This window comes from Bombina bombina, chromosome 5 (assembly GCF_027579735.1).
Source record: "Bombina bombina isolate aBomBom1 chromosome 5, aBomBom1.pri, whole genome shotgun sequence".
Taxonomy (NCBI): Eukaryota; Metazoa; Chordata; class Amphibia; order Anura; family Bombinatoridae; genus Bombina; species Bombina bombina.
Genome location: NC_069503.1, coordinates 379284048 through 379309632, shown reverse-complemented (window position 1 = coordinate 379309632; position 25585 = coordinate 379284048). Strand labels below are relative to the sequence as shown.

At 35.0% G+C, this 25585-nt stretch overlaps 1 protein-coding gene across 2 annotated transcripts in view; it reads right to left on the bottom strand.

Annotated features, from left to right (window-relative positions):
* PLCL2 (phospholipase C like 2) overlaps positions 1-25585 on the bottom strand; it is a 568421-nt gene that overhangs the window by 539979 nt on the left and 2857 nt on the right. The gene's annotated exons all lie outside the window — the stretch shown is intronic.

Sequence of the window (25585 nt, the reverse complement as noted above, 5' to 3'; positions counted from 1 at the left end):
TCCAGGGCCAAAAAAAATCCAGGGACATACAACAAAATCCAGGGACTGTCCCTGGAAATCAGGAACTGTTGGCAACTATGTATTGTTTTGCCCGATCATTATGCTCATTGTATTTCTCATCTGGTAAGCAACAAGCTCTAGTAAGCAACAAAAAACATTCAGTATTCAAAGTCTTGTATACCATGGTATATTACTAGCGTTTAAACCTGAACAATACTGGCAGAGCCAAGGGAAAATAGAAAACAACAACTCACAATATAGTTTGCAGAAATATCAAAACGTCAAAAATCCAACATCCAGAATTCAGTAAAAAAGGAGTTGATTTGATGTTTTAATAGCAAACCTAGTATATGTATATAAAATGTATATTTTATGTTCAAACTTTTAAAATGTATAAAGTTTAAGGTATCTTCTCCAAAATTTAGCAAATAAATACCTTTATGGTCCCCCATTTACAATGAATTAATCTTCAAAATGCACAACAATCATATTTAGGATTATATTCCTGTTTCCAATACAAATGGGTAACTGAAAATTAGAAGAAACAATTGCTATTTGTCTTTTTGACCTTATTGTGCTTTATGAAGAAAACTAATAATAATATATTTAACCATAAAATAATTAAATATATTTTTTTTTAAAAACACAGCATTCCAGTTTCAGAAAAGGGTGACTTAACATTTTGACAATGCATGCACATTAATTAAAGGGAGTTAAACTTGATTCAGTTAGAGCATGAACATTTAAATAACTTTACAATTTACTTCAATTGGCAAATTTGCTTCACTTTATTGGTAGCTTTTGTTGAAGAGTAGGCTCAAGAACAGTAATGCACTACTAGGAGGAGCTAGCTGAGCACTTCAGGTGAGCCAATGATAATATATATATATATATATATATATATATATATATATATATATATATATATATATATATATATATATATATATATATATATATATATACCCTCCTGTTTCTCTAACACAGCACATGACATACTCACTCCACACCTTGATAGTCTACAAGTATTTAATTCTCTGACTTGTGCCAAATTTCTCACTGCTGACTGATAACAGATATCCAGTTTGTTAGCAGACTCCATTAAAACCTCACTTTGGTTGTGTCTAGCAATGAAAGGAGCTATCAATCACAACTTACTGAAAACAGATTTATATTGGGTAGATCAGTAATGCCCAGTTTCTTCACACATGGTAGCCCCAGGTCAATATTTTTGAAGGGCAGTTGATAAATTGACAGCAACCCAACTGGACAGCAACTTAACAGGACCCTGTAAGCACTGTGGGGCCTTACCAATGTTATCCTATTATTATGGACTAGGATAAACATTATCAAACGAACTGAAGAGATCTTTCTCAGCACACCCACACACCCTACTCACAGGATATATATATATATATATATATATACACACACATACACACATATATGCGTGTGTGTGTGTAGTGCTCTGTTGAGACTTTATGAAAAGTGCTGCAATCATTTTGATGCAGTGACATACAAATGGATTAGTGCATGCGCACGCTCACAAGGACTAGTATATGCACTATGTAGATGTGTTCATGGCAAGTTCTTTTTGCATATTACATACAATTAGTTGGTGGTGGGTCCAATCTACTTAGTAGTTCTGTCATTTTGTAAGGCGTCCCTGCATCGTCTGGTGGATATGCTGCAGTAGGGAAATTTGAGATGTGGCCGAAAGTATTGGTACCCTTCCACTTTTTAAGGAAAATGTACAATTTTCTCTGTACTAAGTAACAATTGACAAACGTATTTGGTATCCACCATTCTTTATTTTAACTGTAATAGAATAGAAACTTTACTTTTGATTTATGACTTCAGATATTACTTTAAACAGTAAAACAAATGAGAATGGCACTGACAAAAATATTGGTACTCTTTACCTAATATTTTGTAGCACAGCCTTTGGAAACAATAACTGCAATCAAGCGCTTTCTGTAGCTCTGAATAAGATATATAACACTTTTTTACTTGGATTTTGGCCTAATCCTCTTGAGCAAGCTGCTTCAGTTCTCCCAGGTTTGATGGGTGCCTTTCCCCAACTGCGAGTTTCAGTTTTTTTCACAGATGTTTGATGGGATTCCGATCTGGACTCATAGAAGGCCCCTTCGGAACATTCCAATGTTTTCTTCTCATCCATTATTGGGTGATTTTTGAAATATGTTTTGGGTCATTATACTGCTGGAGTACCCATGAGCTGTGACTGAGGCACAGCTTTCTGGCACTGAGCAGTACGTTTCACTCCAGAATGCCTTGATAGTCTAATGATTTTATTGTGCCCTGCACAGATTCTAGGTACCCAGCACTAGAGGCAGCAAAGCAACCCAAGACATCACTGAGCCTCCTCCATGTTTCATGGTAGGGATGGTGTTCTTTCCTTTGAAAGCTTCTTTTATCCTTCTGTAAACATGGAGTCGTTGTAATTTGCCAACAAGCTCTCCTTTGTTTTGTCTGTCCAAAGGAGATTTTCCCAGAATGACTGTGGCTTGTGAACATGCATTTTGTCAAACTCCCGTCAGGCTTTAAATATTATTATACTTTATTTATGAAGCGCTGTCCATGGGTACAATTAATTTAAATAAAACAATGATATAAAACTTGTAAGAGACAGGACAAAATTTACAAAACACATACAGGAGGGATTGAGGGCCCTATTCCCGTGGGAACTTACAATCTAGAAGGGTAGGAGGTTGAGAAACAGGAGGTGAGGACTGCAAGATTGAGAAAGATGTTAATGCAGAGTTAGATGAGGGAAGTGAAATTAAATTATTATTGAGTTGGGTGGTAGGCTTCTCTGAACAAAAAAGTCTTTAGGGAGCATTTAAAGGAAGAAAGATTAGGGCAAAACCTGACAGCATGAGGGAGAGAGTTCCAGAGGGTAGGTGCTACATGACAGAAGTCCTGCAGTCTAGCATTGGAAGAGGTAATAGTTGAAGATGCAAGGAGCAGGTCATTGTTGGATCTTAGTGGGCGGGCTGGAGTATACGTGTTTATTAGAGAGGATAGGTAGTGGCGTTGGTGAGAGCTTTGTATGTAAGGGTGAGAATTTTGAATTTAATTCTGCTGTGAATGGGGAGTCAATGAAGGGACTCGCAGAGAGGTGCAGCAGATACAGAGCGACGGGAAAGGTGGATTAGGGAAGAGGTGGGAAAGAGGAAGGCCAGTAAGTAGGTTATTGCAGTAGTTAAGTCGGGAAATAAAAAGGGAGTGGATTATTGGCTTTGTGGTGTAAGCGCTCAGAAAAGGACGAATCTTGGAAATATTGCGTAGGTGTTTGCGGCAGGATGTAGAAAGCGATTGGATGTGAGGGACGAAGGATAGATTTGAGTCAAGTATAACTCCGAGGCAGCGGACTTGGGGCGATTGGGAAAGGGTGATGCCGTTGACAGGGATAGAGAAGTCAGAAGTCAACGTAGAGCTTGAGGGGGGATTAGAAGGAGCTCATTCTTGGACATGTTATTCTTTAGGTGGTGAGAGGCCATCAAGGAAGAGATACTAGATAAGCAGTCACTGACATGAGAAAGGACAGAGAGAGAAATCAGAGATGGAGAGGTAGATCTGGTTGTCATCAGCATAGAGGTGATATTTGAAGCCATAACTGTTGATAAGTTTACCCAGTGAAGAAATATAAATGGAGAAGAGTAGAGGACCCAGAACAAATCCTTGAGGTACTCCAACAGACAGAGGCATTGGAGAGGAGGAGTCGCCGGAAAATGACACAGAGAAAGATCTGTAAGAAAGATAGGAGTGAATCGAAGGAAGAGCAGTGTCACAGAGGCCAAAAGAGCTAAGGGTCTGTAGGAGGAGGGGGTGGTCAACTGTGTCGAAGGCAGCTGAGAGGTCAAGTAAGATGAGTATAGAGTAGTGGCCGATACTTTTAGCAGGGAGAAGATCGTTAGTAACCTTGGTAAAGGCAGTCTTAGTTGAGTGTTTGGGGCGGAATTCAGATTGCAGGGGGTCAAGCAAGGAGTTGGTGGACAGGAAGTGGGTTAGGCTAATGTAAAAAAGTTTTTCAAGAAGTTTTGATGTTAGTGGAAGTAGTGATATGGGGCGGTAGCTTTCAGGCAAATTAGGGTCGAGGGAGGGTTTTTTGAGTATGGGAGTGACGTTTGCGTGTTTGAAAGAAGATGGGAATGAACCGGTAGAGAGAGATAGGTTGAAGATGTGAGTAAGAGCAGGAGTGAGGGTGGAAGACAGGGAGGGTATTAGATGGGAAAGGGTAGGGTCGAGCGGGAAGGTAGTGAGGCATGAGGAAGATAGTAACAAAGAAACTTCATTCTCAGTGGCTGGATGGAAGATGCAGAGGGTGGCAGAGGGAGTAACTGAGCCTGTTGTTGGAATATTGCAGGTTGGTGATGGGATGTTGCTTTGGATAGTACGTGTTTTGTTTAAAAAGTAGTCTGCCAGGTCTTGAGCACTAAAGACAGACGGGGGTGATGGAGCAGGTGGGTAGAGGAGAGAGTTAAAGGTGGAGAAGAGTCGTTTAGGGTTTGAGGAAAGAGTAGATATGAGAGAAGAGAAGTAGGTTTGCTTGGCTAAGTGAAGGGCAGAAGTGTATGAACGAAAAAAAAACTTAGTGTATAAAATCATGTTCAGAGTGAGTTTTCCTCCAGACACACGCTCAGCAGTATTTTTGCAAATAGCATGTTTGCTGACAATGCCAGGGCTGTAACTGACGGTGTGGTGTTTTGCGCAGTCTGGGAGGGACAAGTGTGTCTAGTGCAGAGGAGAGAGTTTTGTTATATTGGGCTGTAGCGAGGTCAGGGCAGGTTATAGTGCAAGTGTGAGGGAGGAGATCTTGAATTATTTTTGAAAATTAGAGCGGATCCACAGCGTGTAGATTTCTACAGGTGCGGGGGGCGGGATGGAGAAGTGGGTTTAGCATTAATATTATAGGTGACCAGGTGATGGTCTGAAATGGGAAAAGGGCGACATGTGAGGTCAGATGTAGAGCAGAGGTAGGAAAATACCAGGTCGATGGAGTGCCTATTACAGTGAGTAGGGTGGATTGTGAGAGAACGAAGGAGGATGTGAGTGACTATATATATATATATATATATATATATATATATATATATATATATATAGTCCAGATAGAGGACAGCACAATCTTACGCCAATTCGACTGCCAAGGTGCACTGCAAGCCAATTCGTATCCTCTCCAAGAACACAGGCACTCACTGGTCTTTATAAAAGGTAATCCTTTTATAAAGACCAGTGAGTGCCTGTGTTCTTGGAGAGGATATATATATATATATAAAATAATGACATTTGTTTATTTGCTCTATTATTTATTCAGTGCAGTCTTACAAATTCTGTGTAAACTGCATTGCAATTCACATTGCATCAAGAAAGTGTGTTTCAAGAGTTAATAGTCACAACTATATGGTCTTTTGATTACTTAAAGTACACCAATATGATCATTTCCTTCATTTCCTATTCAGGTACAATAAGTCACTTTTTCAAGAAATATATCAAGCCAAAATAACTGAATATCAACTATTTAATTTATTTCTTTGCTTTAGATCAGTTTCCTTATACACGTGCTCTACATTTGTCCCCGGGTCTTTACTACTTGAATGTAACAATTCCGTCTGCCTTTTAAAAACTTATGTGAGGCCCTTTAAGCTTCCTTTTACTACATATCACAGCTGAAGGATTTGACTAATGAAATACAATTAGACACTATGAGATCATAATTAAAGCTAAAGTCTCAGCTAAGTAAATAGAGCCTAGCAATATGCATTTTGTTTGTACATGGTACTATATCAGTCAGTTTGCGGTCACCCTACAGCTTAATACAATTATTACAATTAAATTGCTATGAGACAAGAAAGGTGTGTAAGCAAAAGTATAAAAACCATTATGGAATAGAAAGCAAAATACTAGAAGCCCACGCACTAAGGATTGTGGGATCTGCCCTTTCCTGTCATTACATGTGTATCAACCTTTCCCTCCTATACACCAGCTATAATGGGTGGGGAGAAATGTTCATGCCTGCCACATTAAATTACTATATATTTTCTTCTATGAGTTCATTACAACATATAGCATATTCTGTCTAATTATACAAAAATGCAGATGAACATGTATTTGCTAGATGAATTTTAGCAGTGTTAAAGACAATACTTTAAGCACATGAACATGGCATTCACTGGTTTAAATGTCACTTAAAGGGATAATAATGTCAAAATTAAACTTTTATGATTCAGATAGGGCATGTAATTTTAAAGAACTTTCTAGATTACTTTTATCATCAAATTTGCTTTGATCTCTTGTTATTCTTAGTTGAAAGCTAAACCTAGGTAGGCTCATATGCTAATTTATAAGCCCTTGAAGGCTGCCTCTCATTTAAATGCATTTGAAAGTTTATCACAGCTAGAGGGCGTTAGTTCATGTGTTTCATATAGATAACACTGTGCTCATGTCAGAACTAATTGCCTGAAATGCAAGTCTGTCAAAAGATCTGAGATAAGGAGGCAGTCAGCAGAAGCATAGATAGTAAAAAGTATATTTCTATAAGAGAGTTAGTTATGGAAAACTGGGGAACGGTAAATAAAGCGATGATCTATCTTTTTAAATAATAACATTTTTGGTGTTTACTATCGCTTTAATTACAGTGTTGGAGTGAAAATTCACTAATCCTGCAAGATAAATTTATACTTTAAAGAGTCTGTTTATATATATATATATATATATATATATATATATATATATATATATATATATATATATATATATATATATATATATATATATACACATACACATTCATACACACACACACACTAACTATTTAACAATATAATTATTTTACAATCTTCACTGACATATGAAGGAACAGTATGCTTCACAGACCCTGCTAGAGAGATGCCGTATTTCAGTATTACTGCCTGTCAAGATATAAAGTTCAAGTATATAAAGCAGAAAAGAATGAGATGCTCAGAAAGAATTGTAATGCATTTTATTATCTATTCATCATTCTCTTGGTATCTTTATTTGAAAAAGCAAGAACATAAGTTTTGGAGCCGGGCCATTTAGGTTCAGACCCTGGGTAGCGCTTGTTGATTGGTGGCTACAAAGATGGGCCAGGTCATAAGCTTACATTCCTGCTTTTTCAAATAAAGATACCAAAAGAAAAATTGATAATAGGGGAAAATTAGAAAGTTGCTTAAAATGGAATGCTCTATCTGAATCGCAAAAGAAAAAAATTGCGATGAGAGCTACTGAAATTCAATTGGCTGATTTGATAGCCAATAGAATTTCAGTTGCTCTATTCTTATTGGCTGATTTGAACAGCCAATAGGATTTGAGTAGCTTTCATCCTATTGGCTGATTTGAATTTGAAGAATCAAATCAGCCAATAGGAATTCAAGGGACCCCATTTTTAATAGCGTACCTTGAATTCTCTATCCAGTGTGCGGGAAATATCGTACGAAGAGGATCCTCCACGCTCCATGGCTCCGCGGACGCCGGTCTTCAGTTCCAGGGTCTACAGTTCCGCTCCGCAAAGGATGTTCCAGGAAGAAGAAAGAAGAGGTCGCCGCTTGGAAGAAGACTTCACCGCCTGGAACAGGACCTTCTCCGCCAGACTTCAGGAACAGTGAGTAGCAACCTGGGGGTTAGACTTAGGGTTTTTTAAAGTTTTTTTGGGTTTATTTTTTTATTTAGATAGGGTTGGCAGTAAAATAGCTAAATGCCCTTTTCAGGGCAATGGGTAGTTTAGGGTTTTCAGTGTTAGGTTCTTTTATTTGGGGGGGTTTGGTGGGTGGGGGGTTTTACTGTTAGGATGGGCTTTGTGTAAAAAGAGCCGATTATCTTGGGGCAATGCCCTGCAAAAAGCCCTTTTAAGGGCTACTGGTAGTTTATTAGAGTAGGGGGTGTTTTTATTTTGGGGGGGCTTTTTTATTTTCATAGGGATTAGGTATAATTTTTTAAAATTTGGTCATTTTCTTTTTTATTTTATGTAATCTTAGATTTTTTTATTTTCTGTAATTGTAGCTTAAAGGGACAGTCTACACCAGAATTTTGATTAGACAGTCCCTTTAATTTAAACTTAGTTTATTTGTATTTTTAAAGAAGTGTTAGTTGTTTTTTTTATTTAATAGTAACTTTAGTATTTTGTATATTAGGTAATTTGGGTTAATTTAGGGGGTGTTAGGTTTATTGCGTTGTGTGCTTTGGCGGATTAGGGGTTAATACTTTAATAGGTTTATTGCGTTGTGGGTTAATGGCGTATTAGGGGTTAATAGTTTTAATAGGTAGTTTGTGATGTTGAGGTTGTCGGATTTAGGGGTTAATAATTTATTTATTACTTGCGGTGTGGGTTTGATGGCGGATATAGGGGTTAATATACTTTATTAGTTATTGCGGTGGGGGTATTGCGGTTGACAGGTAGATAGATATTGCACATGCGTTAGGTGTTAGTTTATTTTTGCAGGCATTTTCAGGAGTTACAGTGCTCCCATACTCAGCGCAAGGCTTGCTATGGCTGCCTTTTATGGCAAGGTGAAAATGGAGTAAGATTTCTCCATTTTCGCCATGTAAGTCCTTGCGCTGAATATTGGATACCGATTTGCGACGCGGTCCCATGTTAGCTTATGGGAGTAAAAATTGCAGGCAATGGGTGAAATATACGTGCCGCATTTATATGCGGCGCTGTATATAGGATACCAAACCCGCGCAAAAAACAGCGCCGCCGGCTTTTGCGGGCAACGCCGCATATGTGATCAAGCCCCTTTTCAATATTTTATACAGTACTGATGATTTTTTTTATTAGTTTATTAGTTCCTTAAAGGGACATGAAACCCAATTATTTTTTTTTCAGGATTCAGATAGATAATACAAAACAACAAAACAAAACAACTTTCCAATTTTCTTCTATTATCTATTTTGCTTAATTCTCTTGGTATCCGTTGTTAAAGGACCATTGAACTTGATATCAATGTACTACTACTTAACACCCGGTGAGACCATAACACGAGGCATATATGTGCAACCGCCAATCAGCAGCTCCTTCACCTACCTAAGTATCCTTTTCAACAAAGGATACCAAAAGAACAAACCATTTATATAATAGGAGTAAATTGGAAAGTTGTTCAAAATTGCATACTTTATCTGAATCATGAAATAAAAAAAAATTGGGAATGGGTTCCATGTCGCTTTAAGAATCAAAAGTATTGTGGAGCTTTTTTTTTTTTTCTAAATAATTCAGACAGAGTACACAATTTTAAACAACTTTCCAATTTACTTCTATTATCTAATTAGCTTTATTCTCTTGGTAACCTTTGAAAAGCATATCTAGGTAGGCTCAGGGGCAGCAATGCACTACTGGGAGCTAGCTGCTGATTTGTGGCTTGATATATATGCCTTTTGTCATAGCTTACCCAGTGTGTTCAGCTAGCTCCCTGTACTGCATTGCTGCTCCTTCAACAAAGGATATAATAAAGGAAATGTAATAAGAGAAGTAAATTGGAAAGTTGTTTAAAAATTTATTATCTATCTGAATCATAGAAGAAAACTTGGGGGGGGGGGTTCCTTTTAATTCTGGTTTGTTTGATGACAGTTGTATGTATAAAGTAGATGAGACATAAATAAGAATTAAATATTTGTTGCCAACTTGAGCTCCTCTGTACAACAAAGAAGACCGAAAAAACAATATCACAATTATATCTTTCTATACAAAGCGCAAACAGAACCAGCTCCACACTCCCCAATAATTAGGAACAAGATTTGGAGATAGAAATTGATTGGGAGGAGTGGAATCAGCTACTATGTAACTCTTGTAGGGGTCTCTTGCGCGCTGATATGATTGAAAATTGTTACAAAACGGTATACAGGTGGTATCTAACTCCAGTTATTACATCACACACTATAAATAATGGTTCTAATCTCTGTTACAGAGGCAGCTGAGCTATTGGCACATAATGTGGTAGGATTGCCCCATTCGAGAGGAGTTTGGGAGAAGCTTTCTAGACTTCTCAGCTCTATTTTGACTGAGCCCATACAATTAACAATCCAACAAGGACTACTACATGAAAACAACAAAAAAATACAATAAATATATTAAAGGGACACTCAAGTCAAAATTAAACTTTCATTATTCAGATAGGGCAGCAATTTTAAACAACTTTCCAATTTACTTTCATTAAAAAAAAAAAAAAAAAAAAGTGCACAGTCTTTTTATATATAAACTTTTTGAGTCACCAGCTCCTACTGAGCATGTGCAAGAATTCACAGAATAAGTGTATATGCATTTGTGATAGGCTGGTGGCTGTCACATGGTACAGGGGGAGAGGAAATAGACATAACTTTGAAATTCAGAGTAAATGCTATTGCATTGTCTTGTTATCTTGCATTTGTTGATTATGCAAATCTACTGTGTTGACTGGTCCTTTAACCAATTTATTAGAATTGTGTATACGGCCACTAGGATATGTATTGCTCGCCACTGGAAAGTAGGACCCCTATGTGAGATGAAATTATAAACAAAATTAGACACTTCTACCACATGTATGACAGGCAACCTAACGATATTTCAAAAGACATGATTTTATTGGATAATGTATGAGGGACAAAATTAAAATATACACGTTAACAATTCTGAGGTAGGAAGGAGTAGGCACAATGTCTTTTTATGAAAACTTAAAGGAACACTGAACCCAATTTTTTTCTTTCGTGATTCAGATAGAGCATGAAATTTTAAGCAACTTTCTAATTTACTACTTTTATCAAATTTTCTTCATTCTCTTGGTATCTTTATTTGAAATGCAAGAATGTACGTTTAGATGCCGGCCCATTTTTGGTGAACAACCTGGGTTGTTCTTGCTGATTGGTGGATAAATTCATCCACCATTAAAAAGTGCTGTCCAGAGTCCTGAACCAAAAAAGGTTAGATGCCTTCTTTTTCAAATAAAGATAGCAAGAGAATGAAGAAAAAAATTAATAATAGGAGTAAATTAGAAAGTTGCTTAAAATTGCATGCTCTATCTGAATCACGAAAGAAAACATTTGGGTTCAGTGTCCCTTTAATAAAAGCAATTTCGACATAACTATTTGTTTATAATGAAAAAAGAAAAAGAAAAAAAAGGTGCTCCAACGGCAGAAAACAGATACTGAAAATACTCCAATATCCCCTCCAAACTCTTCAGAACATCATTCTGCCATAGTTGTTACCTAATGTTATATATATATATATATATATATATATATCTACCACCTTCTGAAGCTGTTGTACCTGCTTACTGGAGTGAGCCAGCTGATGGGCTCTGATCTATCCAGCCCGCCTGACTTGCACTGCAATATAGTGTGCCACCTCTGTGAGTATTATTCAGTGGAGGGGATATTGGAGTATTTTCAGTTTCTGTTGTGATTTTCTGCCCCATTAGAGCGCCTTTTTTTTATTTTTATATATACAGTATTTCCACTTGATTGAAGAAGAGCTGATCCTGGTGCCCATCTGCCATCGATGGAAGCCTCTAGAGGGTGCCTTTGTCCTTTGGGACGATCTTTGATGGAAACTATTTGGTTGCATAACTTTTTTGTTGTCTATGTTACATATTTACTTATGTGCTTAAATGTTGTACAAATGCAAGTTCTGTAATAATCTACTTAGCTAAATTATGACTGCACACTGCAATTTGTTTTTACTACTCATAAATAATAATTTTATATAGCAATCTTAAAATGTTTCACATGTCTTTAAAGGGTCATAAATCTTATCATATCTTTAAAACTGTATGTTGAACTATTACATATTATATTCTGTTTTGGTATAGTGAAACTTTAGTAACAATATAAAAAAAAAAAACTTTACTTTTTTTTATTTTTTATCTCCTATTACTAGTGCATAGTTCCCCTGTTGTGTAGTAAAAGACAGCCCCTGCCTGAAGTCACAATAAAGGCTAAGCGATGTCACACTGCACACTGCTAAGCGATGTCACACTGCAAGCGATGCGGCGCGAGGCAAAGCAGCTGCTTCGCTCCGCGTCGCGAGGCAAAGCAGCTGCTTCGCTCCGCGTCGCTTCTGAAGTTCAAATATTTCATGTCTGAGCGCTTAGCTACGCGACCTGACGCAGCAGAGTGCTCAGAGATGAAAAGGCAAGACACACTGAGCGCGCACAGCTGCATCTACACGCTGCGCGCCGCTGCGCTTGCAGTGTGTCACAGCCTTTAGCCTGAAATCCTATTGTCCAATACAAGCTCATATTATAATGAGCTGTATGATTAATTTATTATAAAAAGCGCATTCATGAGCGCATGCGCAATAGGCATTTACACTCCACGCATGTCCAAACATCTGCTTTCCAGCTTGATTTTAAGATCAGTATCTGTGCATATTCTTCTTTATAGTAGTGTCTATTACATGCAGTTATATGAAAATTGGTGTACACTGTCCCTTTAAGTATTGCAATTTCATTCAATTAAACCACTCGGTATAGTGGTAGCCTATAGGTGGAGTTTCAATAAATTTGTTTTGACTGCAAAAAGGTTCAAAACATTTTAAAATGTGTTCCTTAGAATACTGAGAATTTCTCTCCTAATTTCTTATTTTTACCTTCTAAAATCAGAATGACCCATTTAGTACCATAAAGATAACACACACTAAGCAAGTTAATGCCTTTATATTGTTTAGTATTAATCACACACACATGATTTTACCCTGACAGAGTAACAAAACCCTGAAAGAGCCATTGAGCCACAGCTCTTAAAGAAATTTTAAGTAAAAATTAAAGTTTCATGATCAGATAGGAGTACAACATTAAAAAAAACAAAAAAACTTTACAATTCATTTCCATTATCAAAATGTGATAACTACTGAGCATGTGCGAGAATTCACAGTATATACGCATATGCATTTTGTGATTGATGGCTGTCACATGACACATGGGAAGGAAAATGTAATTCTGAAAAAAATGTACTACTCATTTGAAATTAAAAATAATTGCTATTGCATTTTTATTATGCAACTGTTGATTGTGCAATTCTACTGTATATAAATAATGGCCCTTAAAGGGATGTTAAACAGTGCGTTTCACTGTTGTAATAAAAAAAGGCACAAAGCAATTGCTTAACTCATTGCAATGTGTATTATTCATCTATTTAAATGGATTTTACCTTTCAGTTACTTATTTTTTACTCTACATTTGTGCTTCCTGTCAGAGCCCAACACGGAGGATGAGGGTGAACAGACTAGATAACAGGGAGTCAGATTTGCTCATGCCCAGAACTGACAGAATAAAAATTTAGTTTTGAAAATTCCTCTGCTCTTAAAGCACTGGGGGGGAGGGGGGCAGAGGCTACACTGAGAATTTGTAAGTGCTAATTCTGCAAGAAAACAAGTATATTATTTGGTGGGAGGGGTTTTTACACAATCTTTTTCTTTTTAGATTTACATTTATTTAACATTTTTGTTTTTACCAAAGTAGCACTGTTTAATATCCCTTTAAAAATGTTCCGTCTGCTTTCCCCTTTTTTTATATACTGTATTCTATTTACACCCATATACAGTTACAAACACCCTTGTTTGGCCCCTATAGAGTGTATGTTTGTCTCCTCAACATACTTTCAGGCTTCTACACATAAAAACAAAATATCATCGCCCTGTCTCAAATTGAATGCTTGAATTTTCATATAGTTTTCTTTTTCATGTTAGTTTATTTATATTTACAAACAACCTGTAAGTTAATTCATGCAGTAAACTTTTCAAACTCTTCAATAAAAACTACTGAAATTAAAAATAAATTTATGTTCATAGTTACTGCTTCTTAATTAAAAACGAGCATAGGCGCTGACACAGCTGATTTGGGGCAAGAGGTTTCCACAGGCTATCTTATACACTGCCTCTGTTCGCAAAACATCATTAGATTTTGCCTAGCGTCAAGGACATTTAAAGACATCTTTTAAGGACACCAAAATGTTTTATTTATATGTGGTCTCATTTCAGAAATTGGCAAGACATTTATTTTTAACATGAAACCGTAACATTTTTCCCAGGCGTGTTATCTGATCATAACCTGCATAGTTCCTTTATTATAAGATTCTCCACTAAAATATTTTATTTTTTGCCTGGCACAAGATTCCCACGCACAGTCTGTGTAAACTGTTTGCACTTCACACATTTCCTTCAAGATTCACAAGAAAGATTTTTTTATTTTTCAACAGATAATCCGATTCTTGTAATAAATAAAAGATACCATTAGTGTCATCTTGATTTGTTGCAATATCTTGTTATGCACATTGTAGATTTAATAAACATAAAATATATAACTAATTTTTTTTAAGCTGCATGGGAACAATGTATTACCTCTCTCTTTCAAACTCCACCCCCACACACACACTGGGAACTTGATTGCTGAATCTTGTTTACATAGCATTTCTATGGAAAATACCAAGTATTCACATTTTCAAACCAAAAAAATAGCTTAGATGCCTCCTTTTTCAAATAAAGAAAGGAAGAGAACAAAGAAAATTTGATAATAGGAGTAAATTAGAAAGTTGTTTAAAAATTGCATGCTTTATCTGAATCACGAAAGAAAAAATTTGGGTTCAGTGTCCCTTTAAGACCACTGCTCCACAACTGGTCCACCTGCTCTGAGGTTGCGGACATCAATCCGCCCGATCCTATACGATCGGGCTGATTGACACCCCCTGCTAGGGGTCGATTGGCCGCGAATCTGCAGGGGGCGGCATTGCACAAGCAGTTCACAAGAACTGCTTGTGCAATGGTAAATGCCGACAGCATATGCTGTCGGCATTCATCAAAGTCTGTTGGACATGATTCGCTGAGCGGATCATGTCAGACAGACCTATGATAAATCGTTCCCTTAGTCTGAACTTCACATGAGTAGTAGATTTCTTTTCTGATACATTTTCAAGTTCTCTTATTTTCACTCCCCCTGTATCATGTGACAGACATCAGCCAATCACAAATACATATACGTATATATATATATATATATATATATATATATATATATATACACACACACTGAATTCTTGCACATGCTCAGAAGGAGTTGGTGAATCAAAACTGCTTACACAAAAAATATAAGTCAATAATTTAAAAGGAAAAAGGTACTACAGATAAAATGTCATTATAGTCATCCAATCTGTCATTAGTCAGGAAAAGGATAAGCCGTCTTTAAATCATACGGCGACCTTGGTTACATACACCTTAGGGCTGACAACTCAAGAGAGATTTGTGATGACAATTAATAGACAAACTTCTTTTTTACTCCTTATTCATTGTGTGTCCCTGCAGTCATTGTGGATTCTTGTTTGTCTATATGCTGCCATGTCATCTTCTATCTCAGCTCTTCACAGCTGTGACAATCGTTATCACCTCAGATATAACTAATAAAGATAATGTGTGTACTAGTTTTGTTTCTCATACTTTACATGTTGCTTATGAACGTGCTCCCTTATTACTAACTTCATTAAAAACGGCAAGAGGAATATACATTTGCGCTAAGCTCTCCTAGTGTATGTAATGGTGAGTTTTTTGTACATAGCACTATTTGCATATTATATAGGATTATGTAAAACAGCTATTTAATTCTTAAAGGGACAATGAGCAAACTATTCTGGGGCTCTATAACCCACTGAATAGGTCATTTAGGGCTAGATTACAAGTGTAGCGCAAAATATTGCTTTTGCAAAAGAGATATTTGCGTTCCATTGTGTAATACCAGCGCACATAAATGTGGGCTGGTATTACAAGTTAGCCGCAATCGTTCGCATTGCTGGGAAGCATCACGCTCATGAGAGCGCGCTTCCATAGGCTTTAATGGGAGCCTCATTCTCATACCGTGAGAAACACTCACCAACTTTGGTCCCTAAAAACTGCCTGGTGCAGTTATTTTATTAAAAAAATAAAAATGCTTGTAATGGCTGGTAAATTATCACGCGCCTGCAAACGGTCAAATTTGTGATAAATAAGCGATCCACTTGTAATATGGCCCTTAATCATTCAAAAGACAAAAACAAAAATCTATTTTCGTAACACAGAGGAGCACACAAAAAGCTAATCTCAAAGCAATCTAACTTTCTGATTAGTGCCTATGTGCCATGAACACAAGTGACCGACAGCGAGTATACTACATACTTGCTTTGTAAACTCAAAACTATTCTAGGCCTTTATATTGCATGCCAAATCAACAGAATAGCTCGAGTTGAAATTGAAGAGACTTTGCACTTAAAGAGATATGAAACCCAAAATTCTCTTTCATGTTTCAGGTAGATACAGTGATTTTAAACAATTTTCTAATTTACTTCTATTATCAGTTTTTTTTCATCCTCTTGATATCTTTTGTTGAAAAGCAGGAATGTATGTATGGACCCGGCCCATTTCTAGAGCACTATATGGCAGCAGTTTTGCAAGAATGTTATCCATCTGCAGGAGCACAAGATGGCAGCACTATTTCCTACCATGTAGTGCTCCAGATGCCTACCTAGGTATCTCTTCAACAAAGAATATCATGGGAATAAAGCAAATTTGATAATAGAAGTAAATTGAAAAATGGTATACTCAGTCTGAATCACAAAAGAAAGTTATTTTATATCCCTTTAAAGAAACAGTATAAGTTAAAAACGTATATAGCTATTAGTTTTAGATTTTATAACAGGAATTAGTTTTATATTAATGCATGCATGATCAAGTAAAATTGTGCACCAGCGGCTCTGAGTCCTCTGGGTTGTCTAGAAAACCCCCACAATTTTCATAGGTAAACTATAGGAAAAGAGGAAAAATAAACAATAAAAGTATATTGCCTATTTTTACTATGTGTATTAAACATGTTATGGGGATTAATTTGGGGTTAAAAATAATTTATAAAGGCAAATTAAAATCAGAAAACAAATACCCCTCCCTTCCTGCAGCTTATATTTAGTTAAAATGCTCCTCCCCCTCTGAAGTGAGAATCAGAAGAGCCAGAAAGCCTAGAAATTTACTTTGTGATCCTAAATGTTTTGATTATTCTTTCTGTAGAACAAGATCCTACTGAGCATGTGCACAAGCTCACAGGGTATATGTATATTAGTCTGTGATTGGCTGATGTCTGTCACATGATACAGGGGGCCGGAAAATATCAGAAAAAAAAAATGTTGAGAAAAACAAAATCTACTGCTTTTGTGAAATTCAGAGTAGGTGTTATTGCATTGTCTTTTTATGATACACTTGTTAATTATGCAATTCTACTGCATTGAGTGGTGCTTTAATACAAAGTAGACCAATATCTTTTTGTCTCTGGACTACTAATTTTTTCTTCTTACTAGTAAACCATAGTGATATTTTCCATCCCTGTCTATAAATAACACCTTCTCTAGCTCCTCAATATTACCGCTGACTCTAACATATGATATAAATTAGTCAACCCCTGTTAAAGGGAACTATGGGCTGTGAACACGCACATAATTGTAAGTATTTCCCTCCAAATCTATTACAATATTAAATAGTCTTAAATATCATCTATCAATTTAAAACAGTTTATGCCTTCCCTATACCTATAATAATTCTTATACTTTATTCATTTAAAAGGGACAACCTACAATAAAAAAAATGTTATTGTTTTAAAAGATAGATAATCCCTTTATTACCCATTCCCCAGTTTTGCATAACCAACACATTTATAATAATACACGTTTTACCTCTGTAATTACCTTGTATCTAAGCATCTTCTGACAGCCCCCTGATCACATGACTTTTTAATTATTATCTATTGACCCGCATTTAGTGCTGTGTTGTGCTAACTCTTAATAACTCCTTGGGCGTGAGCACAATGTTATCTATATGGCCTACATGAACTAGCACTCCCCTGTTGTGAAAAGCTAATAAAAAAGCATGTGGAGAGGCTGTCTGTAGTGGCTTAGAACAGGCAGAAATTAACAAATGTTAATCTGCACTCTGCTAGTAATGCCTTTTAACAATGTTGGTTGTGCAAAGCTGGGGAATGAGTAGTAAAGGCGTTATCTATCTTTTTAAACAATAACAATTTTAGTGTAGTGTAGACTGTCCCTTTAACAATACTGCATATGGTTGATAGAGTTGATTAAAATGTCTTCTCAGAACACTTATTGACGTGTTAAAAAAAAAAAAACTTTTACATGACCGGTTTTAAACCCTTAAAAATAGCATTACGGTTTGAACCACCTTTGTTGAGAACCAATATATATACTATGCTGGGATAGAGCATCTCATTTATAAATGTCATCATCCTGGATCATGTTTCACATCTAACACATGGACCAGATTTCAAAATCACAAAGTTGTTTGTTGGGAATCTTCTTAGGAATAATTTCAATGTAATGTTAACTTACACTGCATATACATGTTTTATATAACAGTTAGCTTTGGTAATGCTGAACAGATATGTAGACATGTGACATTATTAGTGCTGCCCTTTAAACAATATGAAACATACAATATGAGGGCCACATGCATGTTCATTCTCAAAGTGCCAAACAACATCAGCTTTCACTTGATTCATTTTCTTGGACTCCCTTCAATTTCTAATCTGCAGAGACAAGCAGCACATACAGTCTATGCCTTTTCAGATATATTTGGGCTCTTTTCAAACATCTTGACTGGATTTCATTTGTAACATCATAAAATATACCAAATCACCTCTAAAAGGTTTAATTTTTATTTACAGAAGAAATAGTTGCCATGGAGCTTTAACAAGATTAGTAATATAAAAAATACTAATAGTGGTTTTGTTTTATCAGAAACAGATGTTGAGTTGTCTGTTCTGAACACTTTACGAAAATAGAGAACTATGGGGAACTTTTCTCTTGAGAATTAAAGGGCATTTTTGTTTTACAAGGGTGGTGTTAAAATGGCAGGGGCTTCTCTTTAAACATATTTCAAAGGAATGCATTGCACAAGAACACTCCTGATCATAGTTAAGCTACAGAACACACATACTTATTCCAGACAGTATGGAATATGGACTACTCAGAGAGTCCGTAATACAATAACACTACCTTCTGTTAAAATAATAAATTTAAAGGATCATTTAACTCAACATTTTAACAATGCATAAAATGTTTAATTATTAAAATTATAACATTATAGTGTTCATTATTTATTTTGCTGCCTTTTGCTGTAAAATACATCTAACATTTTTGCTTCTTCCACTTTCTGCCAAGGAAGTGTGGGTTAATACTGTTATCTAATTTTCTGTTTGCTTCTTCACCTTCCTCATCCTGCCTCCAGTCATTTGCTCTTTTAAAGTGGATTATCAGTTTTGCATCAACAATCAAGATAGGAAAAGCATACTAGGTAGTTTAGGTGTGAATAGTATTGTGCATATATAAATACTGTATAGATTTATATTTAGATATTAGTAAAGGGATATATGTCTGTTTAAATACCTATTATACCTAATAAATTATTATTAATTAACTAATCTGAATCGGGGCTTAACCACCTTAAAGTGAAGGTCAATTTGGATGAATTATTGCCTGGTTTTTAATAAACCTATTAAAAACAAGAGCCCTTTAATTCATCAAAATTGACATTTCACTCCTTTTCTTCAAAAACTTACCTTTTAATCCTGACAGCCGCTGCAGCGTTTCCTCCGCCCGTCGCAATCCCTCTTCACGGGTCCAAAAATGAGGAATCCGGTTTTCTCCAATCAAGGCGTTGCATCAGGCCATGATCCCCCTGGGGGGAAAGCCGTGATTGGAGGAAGCCGGTTTTGTCATTTCTGACATAAGAAGAGGCTTCCAACGGCTGGGGGAAATCACTGGAGCGGCTTTCAAGATTAAAAGGTAAGTTGTTGAAGAAAAGGAGTGAAATGTCAATTTTGATGAATTAAAAGTGCCCTTGTTTTTAATAAGTTTATTAAATGTAAACAAAATGCTCAACTGACAAAATAAAGCTAAATGAATCATTGCAAAAGCCCTCTCCAATATCGTATATTATAATGCAGTTTACAATTTGTGTTCAATGTCTCTTTAAAGTACCCTTATATGAAGGGTTGACAAATTTATATCAACTTAGGTTTCAGCAAGAATATTGAGAAGTCACATTATTTTTTTTAAACGGCTGTATTTCAATATACATATGTGGAATACACCGAAAAGGAGGCAGGAGTAAAATCGCTAGGAGACGTGACTCCTAGGAATTTTGAAGCCTGTTTTGTAGTTAAAAAATAAATAAAAAGTGCCCTCTGTTAAATTATTTTTTTAATTAATCAAATACTGGTAGATCTTCCATAACCTAAGCTCTAACACTAGAAGATCAATTTTTATTTGAACTTTTTTGTTACTTTGGAGGGGCAAACCGATTGAGTCAACAAAGCAGAAAACTAACCATATGCACCAAGCACTCACATACTTTAGAAGCCAGTATGGTTTGATGCAAGTACAAGTATGGTGTCCTAGGACATATCAGCAGCTTTCTCATTGGTTGAAGAGATACCATTGTCCTATATAAAACTGAAAGTTCTTAAAAACTTTGATGCTCTATCCATAAAAAGTATTCTCAAAAAGCTACATTTTAAAATACTGAAAGCTACATACCGTTAAAGGGACAGTCTACCATATAATTGTTATTGTTTTAAAAGATAGATAATCCCTTTATTACCCATTCCCCAGTTTTGCATAACCAACACAGTTATATTAATATACTTTTTACCTCTGTGATTACCTTGTATCTAGGAACTTTCTTCCAGCCCCCTGATCACATGACTGTGACTGTTTATTATCTATTGTCTTAAATGTAGCATTGTTTTGTGCTAAATCTTAAATAACCCCCTGTGCCTGAACACAGTGTTATCTATATGGCCCACATGTACTTTCTGTCTCTGTGTTGAAAAGAGATTTAAAAAGCCTGTGATAAGAGGCAGCCCTCAAAGGCTTAGAAATTAGCATATGAGCCTACCTATGTTTAGTTTAAACTAAGAATACCAAGAGAAGAAAGCAAATTTGATGATCAAAGTAAATTGGAAAGTTGATTAAAATTAAAAGTCCTATCTGAATAATGAAAGTTTAATTTATACTAGACTGTCCCTTTAAAACAAATTGAGCTGTGGACCATAAACACCTTGTATTAATTTTCAATTGTGTTTCATTATATATATATATATGTTCAAATATATTTATATAAGTAAATATATGTTGCACACAGCAGAGCTATACGAGATGCTATGTTGAAATTAGGGGATTGCAGCACTCAGAATAACTTCTCAAAATCTAATATGTAGAAAAAAACTGAAACATTGTATCAAAACAGAGGCTCACACACAGGAGGTCCAATTAATGTGTAACGCATTTATTAATACAAGTTATCCTAAACCTAAATGTGCCACTGCAGTGGAAAACCTGAATAAGTAACTATACTCAAGAATGGTAGGTACAAAATAATGACATTCTCAATGTTGCACAAAATAAATCAATAAAACAAAGCATAGGGAATCAAAATGAAACTGAAACAAAAATGTCCCAAAGTAACAAAAAGTTCCACAAATATATTGGTTATAATGTAGATATCTTATTAGCAATAGCAACATATGAGCTCATCCAAAAACGGTACCGTTATTTAAGAACCAGCTGACAGATTCGAGGTAAAAGCGCCCTCCTAAGTCAGCAAACGTAAACCATGAGTGCTTGATAGTAACAACAGGTTTTTTCTACATATTAGATTTTGAGAAGTTATTCTGAGTGCTGCAATCCCCTACTTTCAACATAGCATCTCATATAGCTCTGCTGTGTGCAACATATATTTACTTATATAAATATATTTGAACTATTATAAAATTTTGGGGTCTGCACCAGGACCTGGCTTAGCTAGCGCTATCCAGGTTTATATTATTGTTTCAGGCAATTTACCTAAAAGTGATAACACAGGCGCTTGATCACTATATTTCTCTCCCTAACCCTTGATCAATTTAATTATATATATATATATATATATATATATATATATATATATATATATATATATATATATATATATATATATATATATATATATATACATATATATATATATATATATATATATATATATATATATATATGCCCCTGTATATGCATTCTATAAGTCAACCATATCATTCTCTTGCCTAGAATAACAAAATGAAACCAGTTTGCAACACTAGTTTTATTCTTTTCAATAAACCGTAACAAAAGTTACCAAGTAGGTGTACAATGGCAGTACAATAAAAGCCATTACATTTTCTTTCTTGGAAATTCACAATAATCAATATTTGTAATAATTTAATTCTATAACAAATATTTAACAATATAAGTCATTACCTCCTTAAGGCCTATTATGTACTTCAGTAACGGAGACCAAATGCTGTACAGTTCTTTTATAGAAAAGGGTATGATTTGTTTATTTATACCAGTCATGGCAGTTTATTGGCAAAAACAGAACTCCAATTCTCATTTAGCCGATTCAGGTTTATTATGTTGTGTACAGTTCAAGTGAATGTGCTTTATTTCTGTCAATTAGAGTAATAATCAACCTTTTGCTGTTCTCCTACATAAAACAATGTACTTCCAACATTAGAAAAGTGCTGCTGGCATACCATCTTTTTTACACTCAAGCAGAAGCCATAAAAAAAACATTATTGAGAATAAAGTCCTACTTTATAAAAAAAAGTCTTACAAAAAAAATCAACACAAAAGATTCTCCACACAATATTTTTAAACTAGAAATAAGAGTATGATTTATATAACATTTTACAAGCATGATATTCAAAATAGAATAGGTTTTCAATAAAACTTTGATTGACTTTAAGAGTATTTTTCCAATTAAGTTTATTTTGTCCAAGCTCTAGGAATTCTGCACATACATAGTAAATTACAACTGAATGTCAGTGCTTAAAGACACGTCCCAATAGCCTCTGTTAAGAGTAGAAAACTTTATTAGATCAAATTATATATTACAAGATAGCCCCTAATAATGACAATACATATCTTAACTGTCATTTATTATTAAAATGGTCTTTATTAAAAGAATACATTATGTATATATTTTATTTGACACCTTGTTTACTATCATTTGTCTAACTAAATTACTAAGGATTCTGCCTCTGCAAGTGATGCTCAAACAGGATGACTGGACACCTTAGGGTGTCACACAAAAATAAGGCTGATATTGAAGAAAAAAATTGAAGTGGTTTTCTTCCTTGAGCATAACTTTAAAACTCTTTAGGAAAACACATTGGGTAACTGCTTATATGTGAATTCCTGAATGAATACACTATTAATGTGTTTAAGTCATTGTAGTTTATTAATGGAGTCCTTGATGTATTCGAAGGCATGCAGAAAAAAAATCAAGTATGTTATCACATGAATTTTAAAGATGTGACAAATCAAAAAAGGAGGGGAATCACTGTATGAATTACAGTACTCTGTTTTGTGGAGTGCAGAAAATGTCCCCATTGAAGAAGTATGTAACTGGATTAAAAGGAACAGTCAAGTCCAAAACAAACTTTCATGATTTAAATAGGGAATGTAATTTGAAACAAAATTCCCAATTTACTTTTATCACCAATTTTGCTTTGTTCTCTTGGTATTCTTAGTTGAAAGCTAAATTTAGGAAGTTCATATGCTAATTTCTTAGACCTTGAAGACTGCCTATAATCTAAATGCATTTTGACCACTAGAGGGCATTAGTTCATGTGTTTCATATAGATAACATTGAGCTCATGCACGTGAAGTGACCTAGGAGTGAGCACTGATTGTCTAAAATGCAAGTCGGTCAAATGAACTGAAATAAGGGGGCAGTCAGCAGAAGCTTAGAAACAAGGTAATCACAGAGGTAAAATGTGTATTACTATAACTGTGTTGGTTATGCAAAACTGGGGAATGGGTAAATAAGGGATTATCTTTCTTTTTAAACAACAAAAATTCTGGTGTTGACTGTCCCTTTAAGGGAATAGTCAAGTCAAATTTAAACTTTCATGATTCAGATAGTGCATGCAATTTTAAGCAACTTTCCAATTTTCTCCTATTATCAATTTTTCTTCGTTCTATTGGTATCTTTATTTTTGGTTCAGCACCTGGGTAGAACTTTCTGATTGGTGTCTAAATGTAGCAACCAATCAGCAAGCACTACCCAGGTTCTGAATCAAAACTGGTCCGGCTCCTAAGCTTACATTCAAATCAAGATACCAAGAAAATGAAGAAAAATGAATTGGAGTAAATTAGAAATTTGCTTAAAATTGCATGCTCTATTGGAATCATGAAAGTTTAATTTTGACTAGACTATTCCTATAATAATACAACTACCCAAGTATGATTAGTAAAAATAGAATTTATAAAAGTGAAACAAAACAGCTCTGCAAAACAATATGGTTATTAAGCCTCTTGAAACAAAATCACAAACATAGTTACAATTCTGTATACATAAGCAACAAGCCTAATTACTATTGTTAAGTAATAACTATGTACAATGATTTACACAGAGAAAAAATGTAGGTATGGGTACAATAAGGACCAACAGTAGCAGACATTTATAAAATAAAGCATTCAAAAAAGAAGGGATATCAATATGCAAGGTAACAAAACCCTTGGGAATTTCTCACCATATTTAAAATTTCAAGGCCTTAGTATACATTCAGCTTCCATGGATACAGCACTTTATATATACACTTCTTGCATTATATTTGTGGGAACATTACTTAATGGGGAAAATATTACAATAAAAAAAATAGACTAATTTCAATAGATTGTAAATAATTATCGGCTAGATTACAAGTGGCACTCTTAAAAGTTGCATAAAACACAAAATAAATGCATTAAAATAAAGTTGTTACACTCATATATACATTAAAAATTATTAATATAAATAATAAAGTTATAAGGGTTAAAAGGTTATGTGGTATATGACAAGGTATTTGAATGGAAAAGACTATAATGTATATATATATATATATATATATATATATATATATATATGCACACACACACACACACACACACGTATAAATATGTATATATTCTTTGGAGCCCTTTCAACTCAAATAACTGAAAACAAGAAAAATAAAGTTAGTACATTTTAATATTTTATAATGTGTTTTACTGTATGTACCGTAAATATTTTACATTCCAGTGTTCATCAAATAAAGGAAAATGTTCAATGTATTTTTAAATAGATATTCCTATGCATATCTGTACACACCTATACCTATATTTGTGTGTATTATATATTTAAAAATAAAAAGAACATTTTCTTTTATATGAAGAACAGTGGAATATAAGATTAATAACTACCTTTGGGTTAGCACTGTAGGTTTAACTCCTGTTGGGTTAGCACGCAAGCGATAAGTGTTAGTTATTTTTCCAGTTTGCGATGGAAGTTAGCGTGGTTGCGATATCTTTAGTCCTGAAGTGAGTGTGCGTTGGCTTTCGCTCACATGCAAGCAATTTACTTTTAACTTGTAATACGCGCTCTAACACACACGTTAAAAGTTTACTTCTGGCGGTATTTCTGTGTGAGCAAATAATTGTTGTGTCTAATACATCAGTCCTTATTTACCATTGCACATACACAAATAAAAAATAATCTTTATTGTTCAACTTTATTTACCTC